The 17,288-nt window shown below is 40.6% G+C and overlaps 1 protein-coding gene across 1 annotated transcript in view; it reads right to left on the bottom strand.

The window, feature by feature from the left end:
* Nucleotides 1-17,288, bottom strand: part of flnba (filamin B a) — a 64,366-nt gene that overhangs the window by 35,141 nt on the left and 11,937 nt on the right. The gene's annotated exons all lie outside the window — the stretch shown is intronic.

Raw genomic sequence — 17,288 nt, 5'->3', positions numbered from 1 at the left:
CCATAAAAAGGTTCATCTCCGTCCGTCACATCCCTCCGTTTGTTCAGTTCAGTTCATTTTTATTTCAAACATTTCAAACATGTGCCTTCACAATCATTACAAAATATCATTCCATTATTTGTTTGAAAAGGAGTAGGCTGAAGTATTTACTTATTTGTCCCTACCCCAAGTTTTACCTCTCATTCATTTAAATTTTTTTTGTCTTAAATTAAACAAACAACATATGAAACATATAAACATATGAAGTAAAACAAAACATAACATACATAAATCAAAAACAAGAAATTAGCAAGCCCCACCACAGTATAGTTTCTTTCATATGAAAAATACAGAATGTGTATATTTGCAGATACACAAGTTATGGAAAAACAACAAACCAAAACAAAACAAAAAAACAAAAAAACAACCAAAAAAAGAACCGCAACACCATTACCAGCAACATTACCGTCCTGGGTTAACCCCGTTTTCTTCATTCTTATACTTATTTAAAATTAGGTTTTTATATTTTACTTTAAACTGTTTTATGTTTTGACTGTCTTTTATTTCTTCTGTTAGACTGTTCCATAATTTAACTCCTGCAATTGAGATAGACATAGTTCTTAAAGTGGTTCTAGCACTTTGTATTTTTAAATTCCATTTCCCTCTTAAGTTATACCCACCTTCTCTTTCTATGAACAATTTACAGATTTCTTTGGGAAGCAATTTATTTCTGACTTTATACATTATTTGCGCTGTTTTAAGCTTCACCAAGTCTTGGAATTTAATAGCTTGCATTTTGACAAAGAGTGCATTTGTATGGTCCCTGCACCCTACATTATTTATTAATCTAATGGCCCTTTTCTGTATTATAGTTATTGTTTGTGTGTTACTTTTGTATGTGTTTCCCCAGACCTCTACACAGTAGCTCATATATGGCAGTAGTAAAGCACAGTATAAAATGTGCAGTGCTTTCTGATCCAACATATGCTTTGCTTTCCCCAGGACGGCAATGCCCCGTGCCAATTTCCCCCGAACATAAGTAATGTGTGGCTTCCAACAGAGCTTGTGGTCAATGATCACCCCAAGAAATTTTATTTCATTTACTCTTTCTAAATATACATTGTCAACACATATTTCTACTTCGATGTTTTTCTTTTGGTTTCCAAACAACATAAATTTGGTTTTATCGAGATTCAATGATAATTTATTTATATCAAACCACTTCTTTAATATCGTTAATTCCTGTGTGATCATTTCCAAAACCTGTGGCAATTCCCCACCTGAACACAGTATATTTGTGTCATCTGCAAATATTACAAACTTTAAAATCTCTGATACTCTGCAGATATCATTTAAGTACATAATAAACATTTTTGGACCCAGTACTGAACCTTGAGGTACTCCACAAGCTATATCCATCAAATTAGATTTATATTCATTTATTTGTACATATTGTTGCCTATTCCCTACATAGCTTTTTAACCATTCCAAAACCACTCCCCTAAACCCGTACTTTTCCAGTTTTTTTAATAGAATTTCATGATTAACAGTATCAAACGCCTTCTTTAGATCTAAGAAAACTCCGAGCGCATACCTCTTATCCATACATTCCGTTATCTTTTCCATTAAATCTATCAGTGCCAAAGCTGTTGATCTGTTGTTTCTGAACCCATACTGACTGTCATTAATTCATATTTTTCCACAAAACTGTCAAATCTTTTTATGAAGAGTTTTTCCAGTATCTTAGAGAACTGGGAGAGTATTGACACTGGTCCTTTTATTAAATGTTTATTGGCTCATTTTCCCCCCCTTTAGTGAGGTTTCGTGATTGGTACAGTTTGTTAGCAGGATTACAAAGTTATGGATGCAATTACGAGAAGAAGTTACCACAGTGAGGCTTGGATGGACTTAAAATTAACTGGAGAGGAAACTAATCATGATCCAGGAATTTCTGTAAGGATAATTTAACACCGTAAGCCAGGACACATTTAATCCCATCTTCACACAAATATGACACACTGATCTGGGTCCAGATCCAGATCCTACTGTCGTTAACCTCCAACCAGCAACATTCATATTTACAACGTGTCCCACTTTCCTCTGCTGCCACACAGGACTGGATATTTCACGCTGCAGAATTCATTTCACAGAACTGTGCAACACTGAGCTTAGCTGCAGATCTGAAGTGCAAGCCAGCAACAAACCTGCTCCTGACTTTGTGGCTGTAAACCTTTTTAGCTCACAGTCTGAACAAAGCGCTGCTGGGTAACATTTCACATCAACCAGACCTTACTGTACCAGCTGGTACCACACAGCAACATGAGTTCATCTTCAGCTGCTGCACACAGAGTTCAGACCACAGCAGATAAAATCATTTTATTCAGAGTCTCTCATAACAGCAGCAAGTTGTTAAAGCAAGCGTGTGATATTTAAATGAAGGTTATATTTAAGTAAAAGGAACATGTTGGAGAAGACATGTTTATAATGGTGTATACATTTATAGTTAAAGCAAATGTAATTAATATTTTAAAAAGTATTGGACTAAACATCTTTAAAGAGTGTTTTATAGTTTGAGGTCAAACCTTTTGCCCATCATACTTTCCAGCCTCTCAAAGAAAGCCATATTATGGTAAAGCTCAGGCTTAGACTGCTCTAGAAACAGTTTCAGACTTTGTCTTTGAGTACTGGATCTGTGTGATGTCACTGAGAGTCCCCATTCCTAATATGCTCATCTAATCCAGCTGCTGCTCAACTCTGTTTGAGAGGTGACATTGGCTTAGATGGAGAGGAGGAAAAAACAACAACATTTGGTTTCAGACTGAAGATGAACCGATATTGATAAAGATCATTTTGACTCATACAAAGCCACTAGCAGAGATAATCAGAAAAACTTGTTCTAATGAGTAACTGCTTATAATCCCATTAAAACATCTGATATCAGGCTCTTTTGAAGCAGAGCTGCACGAGGCCGCAGTCTACCTCTGCGAAACGACTTGTTTCATTTTATCCACGCCTTATAAATGGCCTGTGTTGGCGTTTTAATGCGAGCTGTTGACACAGTCGCGACACAGCTTATATCCGCTAAACACGCCACCACAGAGTGTGGGAAATCCTGTGATCCACCCCGTGAAACTTCAGCTCCGCTCCACCGCCAGCAGGACAGCTGTAGTCCCAACATGTTGCGACAGCTCAGGTTTAGGTGGAGCTTTGCAGAGCTGCCGCCTCGCCCAGTGACAACATTTGACTGTGTGCATTGCGACATCCTGCTTTCTACATTTTTTAAAAAAAAAATTATTATCTCCCTTTTGTGTCCTTTAGCCCTCTTTTCCTGTTTCTCATTGTTCAAACTACATTTGCTTTTCCTCCATCCATCTCACTCTCCCCACCTGCATGAATTATTAACATACAGCTTCTTATCTATGGTTTCTCCCTTTCTTCCCTTCTTTCCCACTCAGACTGTAATGCCACACCTTTAAGTATGTGTGTCACTACGAACTGCAAACACTTTGCCAGTGAACTTTACCCCCAACTCACATATCCACCCAGCTTACTAACGGTTTAATCACACCAGCTGTGACACTTTCTGCATTAAGAATTTGTGAGTAACAAAGTGTTACATCAATGCATGAGAAATGCATGATTCACAGATCAAGACCATCCTTTTCTCTCCCACAGCGAGCTTTTGCACAGCCCCTCAGCTCATGAAAGTTGCCATTTAAGGCAGCTTTTGTCTGATTGGCTGTCTCTGACAATTAGAAGGTTTGTACAGAGGTGTGTACATGACCATATAATGACATCCCTACTTTATGATCAGATTCAGAGCAAAGACTAGAAATCAAACTGTCTGGATCAGAGGGACTTTTTAAAATTGTGCATGTTTCCTGTGTTTATATGGAATCGTGACCATGTGTAATGCAACGATCCACTGAACATAAACATTAAACTTCACGTTAAAATTGTGAGACAACAGATGATAGAGTTCGATTTGTGCAAATGAGACAAAGCTACCAGACGAAAACTGTTTTTACCTCAAGACTGAGCGTTGAGTGTTTCGAGTTTCTTGTGTACTGTGAGGTAAAAACTACCACTTTTGTCAATGAGTCTGGCGAAGTGGAACAGCTTATCTTTTGTCAGAACCAGTTCAAAGAAAAGCCAATGAGGAACCTTGAATCCATCTCAAGGCCAACAGATAGCAATAGCTGTAGTTCCAAAAACACTTCTTTTCCTAAAGAAGGGCACTGAAAACCAGCTTCTACACCTCTGTAGTAATTTTCCTGCTCAATTTATGGGCTCACTACTTATTTTGGACCATACCGAATAAACAGTTCGTAATAATCTTCATACCTCATTTCAAACTGGAGGACTAGCTGTAGTGCTAAACTCCACGCTCATTTTTAGGATGTAGGTTGGCTGAACCTCTGCTCTAACACTTCACATCAGGCTGGGAACTAAACACCGTGTGTGCGCCGTTGTCGACACAGTTTTGTGGGTAACGAGGCTATCACCATGGTACCCCCATTGTTCATATAAAGGTCGAGAGTAGCAGAAAGACTGGAGGGCTTGGGGGGGGGGTTTAAAAAGCAGCCAGTTAAAACGATGACAGAAGGAGCAGAGACAATAAACCCGAGGACCGTTTGTGGCATCTCCAGAGTTCAGCTCGTGTGAGTGCCACAGAGAGCAGGTTACAGACGGCTTTAACCGCTCTAATAATCTGCTGCATTGTTCCCTGCCGGTTAAAGTCTGAGCCCTCCTTTCCCTCCCTCGTGACAGACTCCAAGGTAGCGCTGAGGAGAAGACATTACTCCAGCAGCCAGCTACAAGTCTTCAGCTAATATTTCAAAACAGCAAGAGAAACTCATTATAAACCCTGATGTAACGTTCTGGGTTTGGTCCAAAGAACAAAGCCATAAATACTCCAGCAGCAGCAGCTTGCCAACTGAAACGCACACCTGGGCAGGTAAAGCCAAATTTTCTCACCAGTTCTTCATTTCAAGAAATGACTGAAGTTGTTAACTGTGGCAATGATTTGACTCCATCCAGCCCACAAACCAAGAAATATGAGTCATTTTGCAGTGGTTTTCATACAATGGATAAAGAGATTATAGCAGGATCAAAACAGTTCTGCATGACCCGACCTACAAACCTGTATATCAGAGCCCATTTGGCCTTTTTATTATCTGTACCAATCACACTCCAAACCCAATCCTCTGTTTTGCTCGACACTACTTTACCCTACTCGACAACAAATGTTTGTGAACTACATAAAGTCCCGATGCAAACCTCGTCACACCTACATACAGAATCTGCCGTTAAAACAAAACAACAAAAAAAAAAAAAAAACTATTAAAAGAGCTGACATTTTTAGGCTTGAAACTGGCCAAGACAGAAAACAAAAGCTGCACTCAAAAGAAACTAAATTTAAATCTACAGCAGCATTATTTTGGACCAAAGTCAAACTTAAGACTTTGTTTTTTAAATAGATGTGACCGGTAATTCTGTGCATGCGGTTTATGTCCCAGTGACCAGCAAGTTCATTCAGATAGTTCTTCAATATAACGGACCGTATAAACTGGTTTTTTTTTTTTTGTTTTTTTTTTTCAAGCCAGCTGCTGATATTTGAGACTCTTCTAGAACGACTGCCTTCTCTCCCATGCACAGGTCCCGACTTTGGTGTCACATTATCTACAATCAAGACTGAAACTGCATGACTGCATTAAGTCATGGGAAATATTTTCTCTTCAGTCAAATCCACTTCTGTGATTATCTACAGTTTAAAATACTTTTTTTTTTTTTTAAACCCCTTAAACAATATTTTAAATAGTAAATTGAACCCATCTCCCTTCTTGTACCTGTCCCTTACACCATGTGTAGAGCAGGTGAGTGCACTCAGTATTCACAGCTAACATGCCGTAACCATTAAAGGTTGACACGAGAGGTCTGCCTCAACTCCTGCGCCCCCAGCGATAAGAGACCACTGCAGTCGCCACCTCTTTTATTCTGAGATTCATCCATCCACAGCTCCATTCACAAAGTGGCTCACATTTAATACAGCCCGGATCTGCATCACATAAACAATGTTTTTGCCTCTCGGCAAGATGCTCTTCCTGCCCATACCTGCTGATTTGACCAGCTGCTATGGAGACAAAACAATATCAACACAACAAGGACAGGACTGGAGAAGCAAGTACTGGGATAGTTTGAGTTTGCATAAGGACAGACAAAGAAACGTGGAATTTTTTCCTTTTCATGAAGAGAAATAGAAAGCAAAAGAAGGACTGTGATAGCATAAAGGTGAACTGAACGAAACTAAATGCCTTTCTTATCTGTGAGTCAAACCTGGACTCTTACAGAAAGTTGCATAATGAGCCCTGAGCGCTTAAGCTGAACTAATCAACCTACTTGCTGACCTAGAACTCCAGAAAATCCTCATCTCACACCCAAGTTACAGACAGGATGGAGAAGTAAACAAAACGTTTACACATAAGAGCCACAATCAAACCCTGAGATCTCTCCATAACTGATTCAGGTTTCCTAACAAAGTAATGTGATGACCAAAGCTATCCCACCTCTACCTATAAAGCTCAGTGCCAGGTACAACAGGTAATTAAATGCAGGTATGGAGAAAAAAAACAAAAACCATTACTACCAAGTCAATTTGGTTACATTTTGTCGCCACAAAAGTTCTGATCTATTTAAATGACTCTATACTCATGACCAAGTTGTCTCCCTTCTAGGATTGCAGCAGGTATTTAAGCTTTCATCCTCACATTTCGCATAATAAAATGTCTGACTTCTAGTGAAACACGACTCATGTCTCAATACGAGTAGAAGCTCCATCATGCTGCTTTGGATAGCCTCAGCAACATCAATTCATTTACTGAAGAGGAGCTGTGTCCCAACTTCAATAATGGACAGTCCAGGATTAAAGTCTTTCGATAGACAGGAAGAACTGGGCACTGCGTTCACTGATGGAGTGGAAAACCTAAACGCCGATACAGTTCAAATCCAGAGATTTCACTTTTCTCCCATTAGACTCCGTAATAGATTCAACTGTATTTTACTGCTCTGTGTGGAGGCTTCAGTGGGGCAAAGAATGGTCCCAACAGTTCTTCCAGTGTAACAGATCAGCTTGTCTGGGGCACTGATTCAATTTTCACCAAGCCTTTTAATAGAGTCTCCCCTTTGCCCATCTGCTGTGGTGAATTAAGGAATGTCAAAGATCACAAGCACAGAGCATCTCCACTACGAACAAGTACGACTGCTACAGTCCTGGAAATCTGAGACAACAGACATCTGAGAGGTGGCTGAAAAATGAGGAAATGTCCTACGATTAGACAAAAATCAGACACACCCTGTCAAACAAAGACCGTTGCACCATGGCAACCAATCAACAGTCCGATCAAAAAGTTTAACCGTCTAACAGATATTAAAATGTGGATAGCTTGTACATCTTAGTGTTCTTGCATGTTGTACTTAAACTAAACATTAAACCTCCACCCCCAGCATTTTGAGCCAACTTCTTTTAATGACTTCAATTTAGGAAATATTCACACAGCTTCAAAGAGGTAGGGAGACATGATAGTTTCAATAAAACCATCAGTTTTAGGTCTACAAAGGAAGCAGAGCATCTGTTTTCTGATAATTCACTTAAGAAAATCACTACAATACAAACTTAAGGGTCATATCACGTCGGACAGCTGACCGCTCAAAACAAGTCCTTTCATATGAAAAGTCACCATAAACCTACGTTGTGATACCAGGCTCTTCCAGCTTTGTATAACTCAAATGCGCTGCGGTTGTTAAAATAAATAAAATTTGTCATAAGCAGAGGTCACTGCAGTTCACTTTCTTTCTAAGCATCTCGCCCTCAGAGGCACGGCTGCTGCACCGCTTACAGCTGTTCCTTTGCACGATGACTTGCAGACACACATGTTCAGCTTCCTACCCAATAATTTACCGCTCAACAGTAGAGAACAGTCTATGCCTAAAGCAGATCATCACACTGATCTCAGCCAACCACACCCCGCCTAAAACATTCACCTGGATGTCCAACACCGTAAGGACTGAACACTGAAACGGCAAATTCCTGTAAATATAATTTAAACCAAATCTTTTAAACCTGGGGCTCTTACAGGGTGACCTACAGGATGTCTGAGCAGTTTTCTGATGTTTTTGATCATTCAAGACAAGCTAAATTTTCAGTTTGAGTCAATTAAACGCTACTAGCCCACAGTCTCACAACAGTCCTGATTCTTCCTTTGGTGGAAGTCTAAAATCTCTTCAGTTGGTGCCAACATGCACGAAGACGCACGGAAGCAGCAACGATTTTAACGATGTCATGCGGTGAGATAACGGCAGAAAATCAAGAGAAATAGCCTGAAGACCAGTGGATGTGTTCAATTTCCTTTTCACCAACACACTGGCCTCAGAATTATAAACTCCAGCTTCAAACCATTTCAAACTTGTGCTTTGAGATTCACCACAGTAAACAATACGACAAAACTTGTTAACCAATTTTATCATTTCCACTTTTCTTGCTGTGGTTAGAGGCCACATGCCTGCTGTTAAATATTACGTTGGGTTTTACTTTGTGCTTCAGTAAGACAGAGGGGTGCTATTGTGGCAAATGTCTGCCAACACCCAAGAAGAAATTGTTAAGAGTACTTTATTACCCAAATACTCATACATTTGTTAATATAGTGTTTGGGGTTCCTCTATAGACTTGTTGAAATCAGTATTTCCAAAGAGTCGAAAGTCTCCAAATATCTTTCAGCATTAGTTGAATTAAACCTGCCCCAGCCTGTCAGGGAGTGACTGAGGTTATTACAAGGGGCATGAGCTGTGCCAACCAGACACTGCAAGGACCCATGTTGAAAGCGAAGTGAACGAATATGTTTTAACACAGATTTTAAAAGGAACCATTTTTATGGCAGGTTGCAACATCAGCAAAAAGACAAAAAAGTAAATTTAGGTGGAAAAATAAATTTGAAATTTGGTTGCAAAAGTAAAAGTTTGGGTGGAACTGGACAAAGGATACCTGCAGTGGTAAACAGGATGTGGAGCTACCGCGTGTGTGGTTTGACCTCTGCTGCACAGATTCCTGAGTGGTGAGATCATCAACTCCATCGCCCACCCCCCACCCATCCATCTACTAAGCCTGTAAATCACCCTCCACCCTGCTGAGGACCAATGGATGGTGGTAGAGGAACAAAAAGCCACACACACACACACACACACAGTATACATCTGAGCTTCAGTTTAAAATAACTATAAACACACACACTCAGCAGGAAGCCTCTGCTGCTGTCAGATCGATTATTAACACAATTCACACAACACACTGCCGGGAAACATGACACACGCAAACAAAGACACAAAGATGCATGACATTCCTCTGTGCTGAGAAACGGACGACACGTTCAGCGATAACGACCGTCATTCACAGGGTTTGGTTTGGGGGTGGATGTGGTTGAAATCAGGGTTGCAATAATAATTCCTGAGCAAAAATGTGTGCAAATGTACATAAAATAGTCTTAAAGTCTTCATTTTTGTAGAAACAAAGTCGTTTTAGGGGCTAAAGTTAAACCCAAACAAACTCCAATCACCACATCGTGGTGGTCAGCTGCAGTCACGATCCTGGAGCCACATCAATGACGATCCCACAGATGAACGTTTAAAATATAAAAGATTTTGATTGTTTTATTGTAATCAAGCGTTGTTTGCAGAATAAAATAAAATAGTTGGAACCACTTTTTCAAAAAAAAAAAAAATGCATTAAAAATAAGCCTTTTTCTCCGCAGACATATCTACGAAGTAGCAGAGATGAGTAAAACCTTTAGCAGATGTTTATAAAAATTAGTTTTTAGGTCTCCAGTGGGGGTTTAGTGAGCTTTAAAATGACTAGAAATCAGTTTTCAACTTCCACTGCTAGACATCAGGTCGGTGCTCCCAAACTGGGGCACCCATTGATGACATCACCGCATGATGCATTGGTGTAATAAGAGTGGCGCCTAATAGGAGTCACATGAATCATGCACCAGCAGCTCAGAAGGGGTGATCCCAGCAACAAAATCCAGATTACAGGCAGAGAGAAGAAAGCAAGAGGCTTTTAATGTCTTTGATTTGGGTAATGAGCGGTGAGCAGGATACAGAGTCTGTGTCATTCTGTCTCTCTCTCCGTCTTTAATCTGGTTTTGGTTGGGCACAAACAGCTGCACAGACACAGATCAAAGACTAAGTTTGCTCCCATGTTCTAGAGAGTCGTTCACAGGGATTCCGAGTGAATGAACCAAATGATGAAAACTGGATAGCGTCCAGCGTCTGCAGGCAGTTTACCAAGCAGCAGAAATGCAAGAGCTTGTGCACCACAAACAATAACAGGCCTAAAACTGAGCTTTGTGGGACACCGCAAGCATGATGTGCAACACAGCAAACAACAAGTATGATATGGACAAAGAGCAGAAGAAATCTGAAGGTCAGAGGAGTCACAAGAGCTCACTAACCAGCGCAGAGCTGCCCTGTCATTAACACACAAACATCTGGCATGACGTCTGCATGCATAAACAAGACGCACACTGACAAACACACTGCAGCGTTTAGCCCTGCATGACCTCACCCTGCTGGTTCCCAGGCAATGATGTCATCACAACCAGACCTGCCATGTGGTGAGGAAGAAGAGGTTGATCGAGAAGAGAAGAGAAAAAAGGGAAAAGGGGAGAAAACTGGAAAAGAGTTAAAGTGGACATGCAGCCACAAGCTCGCACACAAAGACGAAAGCAGCTGAAGGTTCAAAAGCTCCTTGAAGGGTTTGACAAAACCCTCAGGTGATGGTTGTGGAGGGGGAGGTTCAGACTATGTAACAAGTCCAAATATAAGAACGCACTTTTGTGCAGCTGTGCTTCATTTTCCACTTCGATGGATTACAGCTTGTGTGACAGAGCTGGTGATGAACATCAATTAAAATAAAGTCAGTAATAGAAATGAGTCAGTTAAACTACCGAGTACACCAACACAAAGTCCACTGGAGTGCACTGGACAAACCTGTCATTACCTCATATGTATTAAATAACTTGAGACCATTTGTCTTAAAATTTAAAAAAAAAAAAAAAAAAAAAAAAAATCCACCCCAGCCCAACATTACTCTACAGAAATGATCAACTTATTCACAGTTTCTGAAGTTAAGGCAGCCTAAAAACAGCCAAATCCTTTAAAACTCAGATAGGAAAATAACTAAAACCAGACTTGTTTAGTGACTGGATCATTTATTTATTTTTTTTAATATATAGAAAAACAGGAGGAAGAAGAAGAGGGGCAAAAGATTAAAAGATGAAGAAATGGAGTGAGTAAGATGAGAAGCATTTGGGATATTTGCAGCTGAGCCAGGCTGCAGGAGGTTCACCGCAGTGATTATCAGTGAACAATCCTCAGTAAACCATCACAACCCCCCCCCCCCCACACCTCTCAAATTAAACCTACAACTAAATCTAAAACACGCACTGAACTCAGTCTGCCTGCATGTGCATCTGTGTTTTCAGACCCAGCAGTGTATCGTCTTCCTGTCATTCTGATAGTCATCATTAACTAAATATTTGGCACACAGTGGCTGCGCTAAACTCTGCGTCATGTCTGCTGCCACTACACCCAGACAAAAGATCACACTTCCTGCATCAAAAACAGCTCAGCACCAATTCACAATGACAGACGACATGACAATAGCTCCCCTTCATAAATGCATGATCAGCTGTGAGACAGTCCAGCGTCTGTGTGAGTGTGGGCCATTTTTCACCTCTGATGATAACGCAACATAATTTAAATCGGTCTCCATTGTTCCTGTTCACAAGTTTCATAGATATCTGAAAACACCCAAACAGTCAGCTGATAGGATAGTTGGACACGACGATCAAACCTTTATTGGGTTCAGGATACTGTGCCATGTTTTTGTTTTTCCAACATAGCGCCACTTAATCTACTGTAGCCGCATCACTACAATACCCCAAAATGAAAAACAATCTGCACAGTTTCCTGTAAACTGAAATCCCTTTTTCTAATCATGTCTATTCAAACCAAACCAAAAGATTTCCACATGCACATGCAAGAGGTTTCAGTCAGAGAAACACATTGGGCACCTTCTCAAAGAGGTTTTAACCAGAGCTAAAGGGAGTTTGGGGTATTGTTATAAATCTTTCTTTACTATAAGTGAACAAAGTGTTGGTGATCAGCCCCAGAGGCTCACAGGAGTCCCAAAAACCTGGAGTTCGTTTTCTGTCTGGGTACCCAGCCATCGTTCAGATCATCAGAAGCTCCGTCCACCTTTTATGTCACCATTGGAAGATTCCTGAAAGCAGCCAGACCAAGAGGCCAGTAGAGGAACTGCAGCTTATAGTGCTTCCCACAATGGCTTCATTTTATTTTCCTCACAAAGGCACCAGTCTTTGTTGGAATCGGACTCGACAGGTGAGGAAGTGTGTGAACTTACCACCCATAGAGCCACAATAGCCTTATTAGGGGGAAATAAAAAGCAAATATCCTTAAAACGGCTGATTTTAGAGCGATTGTGTTTGTCATTCTGTTCCATGCTGACAAATTTCCTTCAGTGCTAAATAAAATTAAAAGAACCCAATTAGAGGAGCATAAATAAGTAACAAGTCTCAACTGTGACAACTCCAATCAAAAACAGGTGAAACTGTAGTAAAACCTCTAAATGTTTGGTGGATTTCAGCTGACATGTGCTTCTTTAAAGCTTCTCAGTGCAAAAACTTTTTTGTTGCATTTACAGCCGAAACAAACAAAGGTACTTTTCTGTGTGCAGAGAAGGGGCGAGCATGCGTGTAAGTCGATATCCCGGCCGCTCTCGTGTTACCTTTTCTGCAGCCACACTGAGGCCCGGGTCTCACACACATTAGCGTGGGAGGGAACGAAACTATAAACACCACAAACCCTTTATTTATGTGTATACATTAAACATCTTCAAGGTCGACATCAAATGCTACAACCGCACCGGGGGATCGTCCAATCAGAGCGCGCTGCCTCACATGTTCTCAGGCGCAGAAACTCGCCCTGGGGCCAGTTTTTTTTTCCTCCTCTCTCAAATCCTCAGTTTGAGGAGATTTCAGTCACATCTGAATGAGACATTTGGCACACGGACAGCACATTTTAGCTTTGTGTGTTGTTGTGAGGCTACACTGGATTTTAGAAATGTCAGCACTTTGTGTGTTGCATTGTTACACTTGTTATTTAACCTACTTTGTGCAAAGACAGGGAGGAAAAAAAAAAAAAAAAAAAAGACATCCTGTGAGAACACTGACATTTTTAGACAAGAGCCTTAAGTGCAACTCCTATAGTGCAGTTGACCAAGAAGCATCCAGTCAGACCTTTAGATACTTTGAGTTAATACGACATTTTTAACTCAAATTTTCACCACCAGGACAGTATTTTACTAGCACAGTTTTGTTGTCAGGGTGTGTGCTGCTGATATTTTACTTTCGTTATTTTTGTTTAGCCCTACCAACATTTTAACAAGAGGCTTTGCCTTTTCTTGGGTCAGTATCCCAAAGAATGAGTAATTTTAATAACATGATTGCTTCATACAGGCAGCTGTACAAACTCCCGGGACTCTGGTGAACCCATGCCAATAGTAACAAAAATAAATAAAACAATACTAATAAATGAATAGATGGACATTGAGCAGTTTTAAAAATTTAAAAAAAAAAAAAAGGGGGGCAGAGAACTACGTACTGGGGGAAATCCTCATTACAGAAATGTTCTTATGACTCGCCTGGTTGATTCATTCTGATATAAAGAGCAGTTTTTAACTTCTTCAAATTTCTTTAACAGCTTTAGATAATTCACAATGATTTAAACCTTCTAGACTTAACAAAAACTACCTTTACCTCTTCAGACAAACCAGGATTACACCAGTGAGTAAACCGACCGTCTATACTTAGACATTATTGCTTCTCAGCGAGGAGATGCGTAAGGTGGAGTTGAAGCTGGACCCCTTTGGATCAACAGTTTCAGCTGGCCTAAAGCCGAACGACTTTTCCCAGTAATTTTAGTATCAGACAAATGCTGTAATGCAATAAAATCATGACAGTTTCCCAAAGTTGTGCCACTTTCCCAACACAAGGATTTGAGCAAAATCGTGAAGAGCTCCTCCAGTTAAGTCAGGAATAGAAAAAAATAAAGCTCTTACTCTGAGAATCTTTGAGCGTTTCACAGAAAGTTACTTCTTCCAGTTTGCCACTTATACCATAACCTCACAATTTTAGACTAGACCAATAACACTGCAAAGAGTTTACATGGTCCAGAGTTACCCGGTCTCCACAATAACCTCAGTTCACAGGCTCTGAGGAAGAAATGTATAATTAAACCCACCGAATGACGAGGAGAACTTGGGGAATGTGCTGGTGTTTTTCGCACTGGTGGTTTTTATAGTGTGTTAGCGCGAGCTTGCTCTGACAGCGAAAACATGAAAGCAGTTTTGTCTTTCCCTACAAAAAGAGAGAAAAAAAAAGTGCTTTATGTTCCAACACCTTGGGTCATGCTTCCTTAATTTCTCTAATGCCATCCTTCAAGGTTGAAGAACCAAAGAATAAAACACTGCAGATGTTATCCAGATTTATCTAGTTATGCTTCTAGTTTTGGACTTATTGTATGTGACACATGCTGTGATCTGGTTGCAATTACTGATCTGGTTGCAGTTATTCTCAGTGATGACACACAACTCTACAGAGGCTGTAAACGGAGCTGAGGATGAGACTGCGGACTTGAAAACAACCTCATCTGGATGGCCCATGTTTCTGCTCCTCTACATGCTGACACAGTTCAGTCAAGCCACAGTAGCAACATCTGCAGCAAAGAGGAGCGAAGGCCGGAGCCATAAATATGACACCGCCATGATGGCTTGTTCTCCTCCTGGAGGATGGAAACCAAGGAAGTGAAACAGATGAAGGAGCAAACAGGTTTCGGTAAGAGTGGAGCGATGAGGTTTCAGTGAGCGCAAACACGGCCAACTTAAACACTCCTCCGTCCAATGACTCAGACACAGGAACCCTCCGAGAATCCTAAAAGCTCCAGTTTCCAAAGGAAATGAAAACAAATCATGAACTCTGCACTTAATTATGTTTTAAGTGCTGTGCTCAACTAAAAATCCACTGCTGTTAAATTTAGTACGAGTGTGAAACTGATTCTCTTAAAAAGAACATTTAATTTTAGAAACTTGGTTCTGGAGACTGACGCTGGTTAGTCAGCCCAAACCAAGTTTCTGTGAGGTCACCTAAGAAGATGTGCGAAAGCAATCCTCATCCAATCAGCAGCTTACACGACTGATGTGGAAACTTAAAACCAGCACAGACCTTTAGTCATTAGGCTGATATAGTCTAATAACTGAAAAGTTGGGTTTAATTTATCATTTGTAACTTTTTTTTAATATTTATTTATTTATTATTAAATGTAATGAACACCAAAGATCGATGGGCAGCTGTGGCTCAAAAGGTAGACTAGCTCATCACTAGATCCTTCAGGCAAGGATGCACTGAACAGATGTTTGGATCACCCATTGAGTGATTGGGTATCCGAGACAACGGGCCTGATGCAAGGTCTTTGTCCCTCAGAGCACATCAAGAACTCAAACTGATATCCACCCACTTACATTTGAATGACAGTAGGATAGCTCGATACTGTATATGAATGCATTTAGAGAAAACTGGCAGGTCTCCATTTCATCCACAACAGATTGAACGCATCTAATCCAAAACATTCAATACTGAAAGTGGTCCCCAAGTGTATATGGGGATAACGCTGAAGGAGAGGATCAGCCAAAGACAAAGTGAAAAGCATTACCTGGTTTCTGTCACAGAACTTCTACCATCACATCTCACAAGAGTTCTTTCCTGAACACCCTGAAGAAAGTCTTCTGCTCCCATCAAATACTGTAATAATTTTACACCAGTTTTCTGATTTATACAAGTATCACATACAGTTCATTAAATGATCAGAAATGACAAGAAGAGGTGCACATTTATTCAGATAAATTTTTTATACTTCTTTAATTGGATGCTACAAAAAGAGTGACTAAATGTTCTGTAAGGTTGTGATTCCCGTGTGCTGCAACGTCACCTGCATTTCCTCACAGAACAATCTCTGACCTTTCTCATGGTACCTGAACACATCATGAGGCATGCTCTTAATGCTCCAAGTTACGTGACACTTCCTGTTTATTAACACCCATACTCATCCGCCACCCTCAGGTTACTTCGGCCAATCAGCAGCTCTGTTTACTGAGGTTGCCATGACAAGTAGGAAGAATGCGTCTCACTGGCCCGACCTTGAGGCCTTTCTGCCAGTGTTATCAATCACTCCTCTGTGTGTGTGTGCGTTCAGCCCCCACACCTCCATCTTTGCCTCGATACCGACTGTTCTTCACAGTGATGAGACTCAACAACAATGTCACCAATTCAGTTTCAGCCATTTCTGGTTTCTATGAAAGTGTTCATTCTGGAGCCACTGAATAACTAACCTTAAGAAAGTCTGTCAGTGAGCCAAAAATCACAGAGAGAGTCTGTGGCTGAAACCGAACATAAATGAGGATATTACAGTTTGAATTACTGTGAACTAATCAGAGTCAGGATGGTTGGGTACCAATGCTGCTGCACTGTTTTGGTTTGGTTTTTTGCAGTCATGTTTTCCCCATTATTCCAGGAAAACTAAGAAATCTCGGTCAGAGACTTTCTATAAAGTCTCAGTGCCTCATGCCATCTTTCAACATTTAGATGGCAAAGCTAATAAGCAGCAGAAATATCGGCCAGTGGCATCAGTACATGCCATCTTAGTGAACCTGTCAGTAGTAGTTGCTAGTGTTAGCTGATAACTTGACCCTCTTGTACAGGTATGGTCACTTCTGACTTTAAAAATAAATAAAAATTTTACAGCAGCCAAAACTCCAATGCCGACACCACAGTGGTCATGTCCACCCTTTGCATTAAGCATAAGGTGTGGCTGATTCTCAGTTATTCAGGTCATGGTGATCTTACGAGCTTAAAAGGAAAATACTTAAGTCCAGTCACTTAAGTTCTAAAACCAAAAAAGGTGGCGAGTCCCATGTATTTACCCTAAGGTATGAACCCTACAGAAGGTCATTGACCCATTACTGATCATCTGTGTTATCACATCAGACAGCGTGGAAAAAGGTGGGCGTCATTACCACCAGAGGTTTCGGGTTAAACGAGTAGATATCCCACCAAATCACAAACTATTGAGGTCACCTGACACAAGTTGCGAGTTGGGGTTGAGATGCTTGAGAAGGGATCTCA

Source organism: Diplotaxodon limnothrissa, linkage group LG5, assembly GCF_057381915.1.
Source record: "Diplotaxodon limnothrissa isolate DT_005_m linkage group LG5, D_limnothrissa_male_GT1.1, whole genome shotgun sequence".
Lineage (NCBI taxonomy): Eukaryota > Metazoa > Chordata > Actinopteri > Cichliformes > Cichlidae > Diplotaxodon > Diplotaxodon limnothrissa.
The sequence above is the reverse complement of the archived record's forward strand: the minus strand, read 5'-3'. Positions and strand labels throughout refer to the sequence as shown.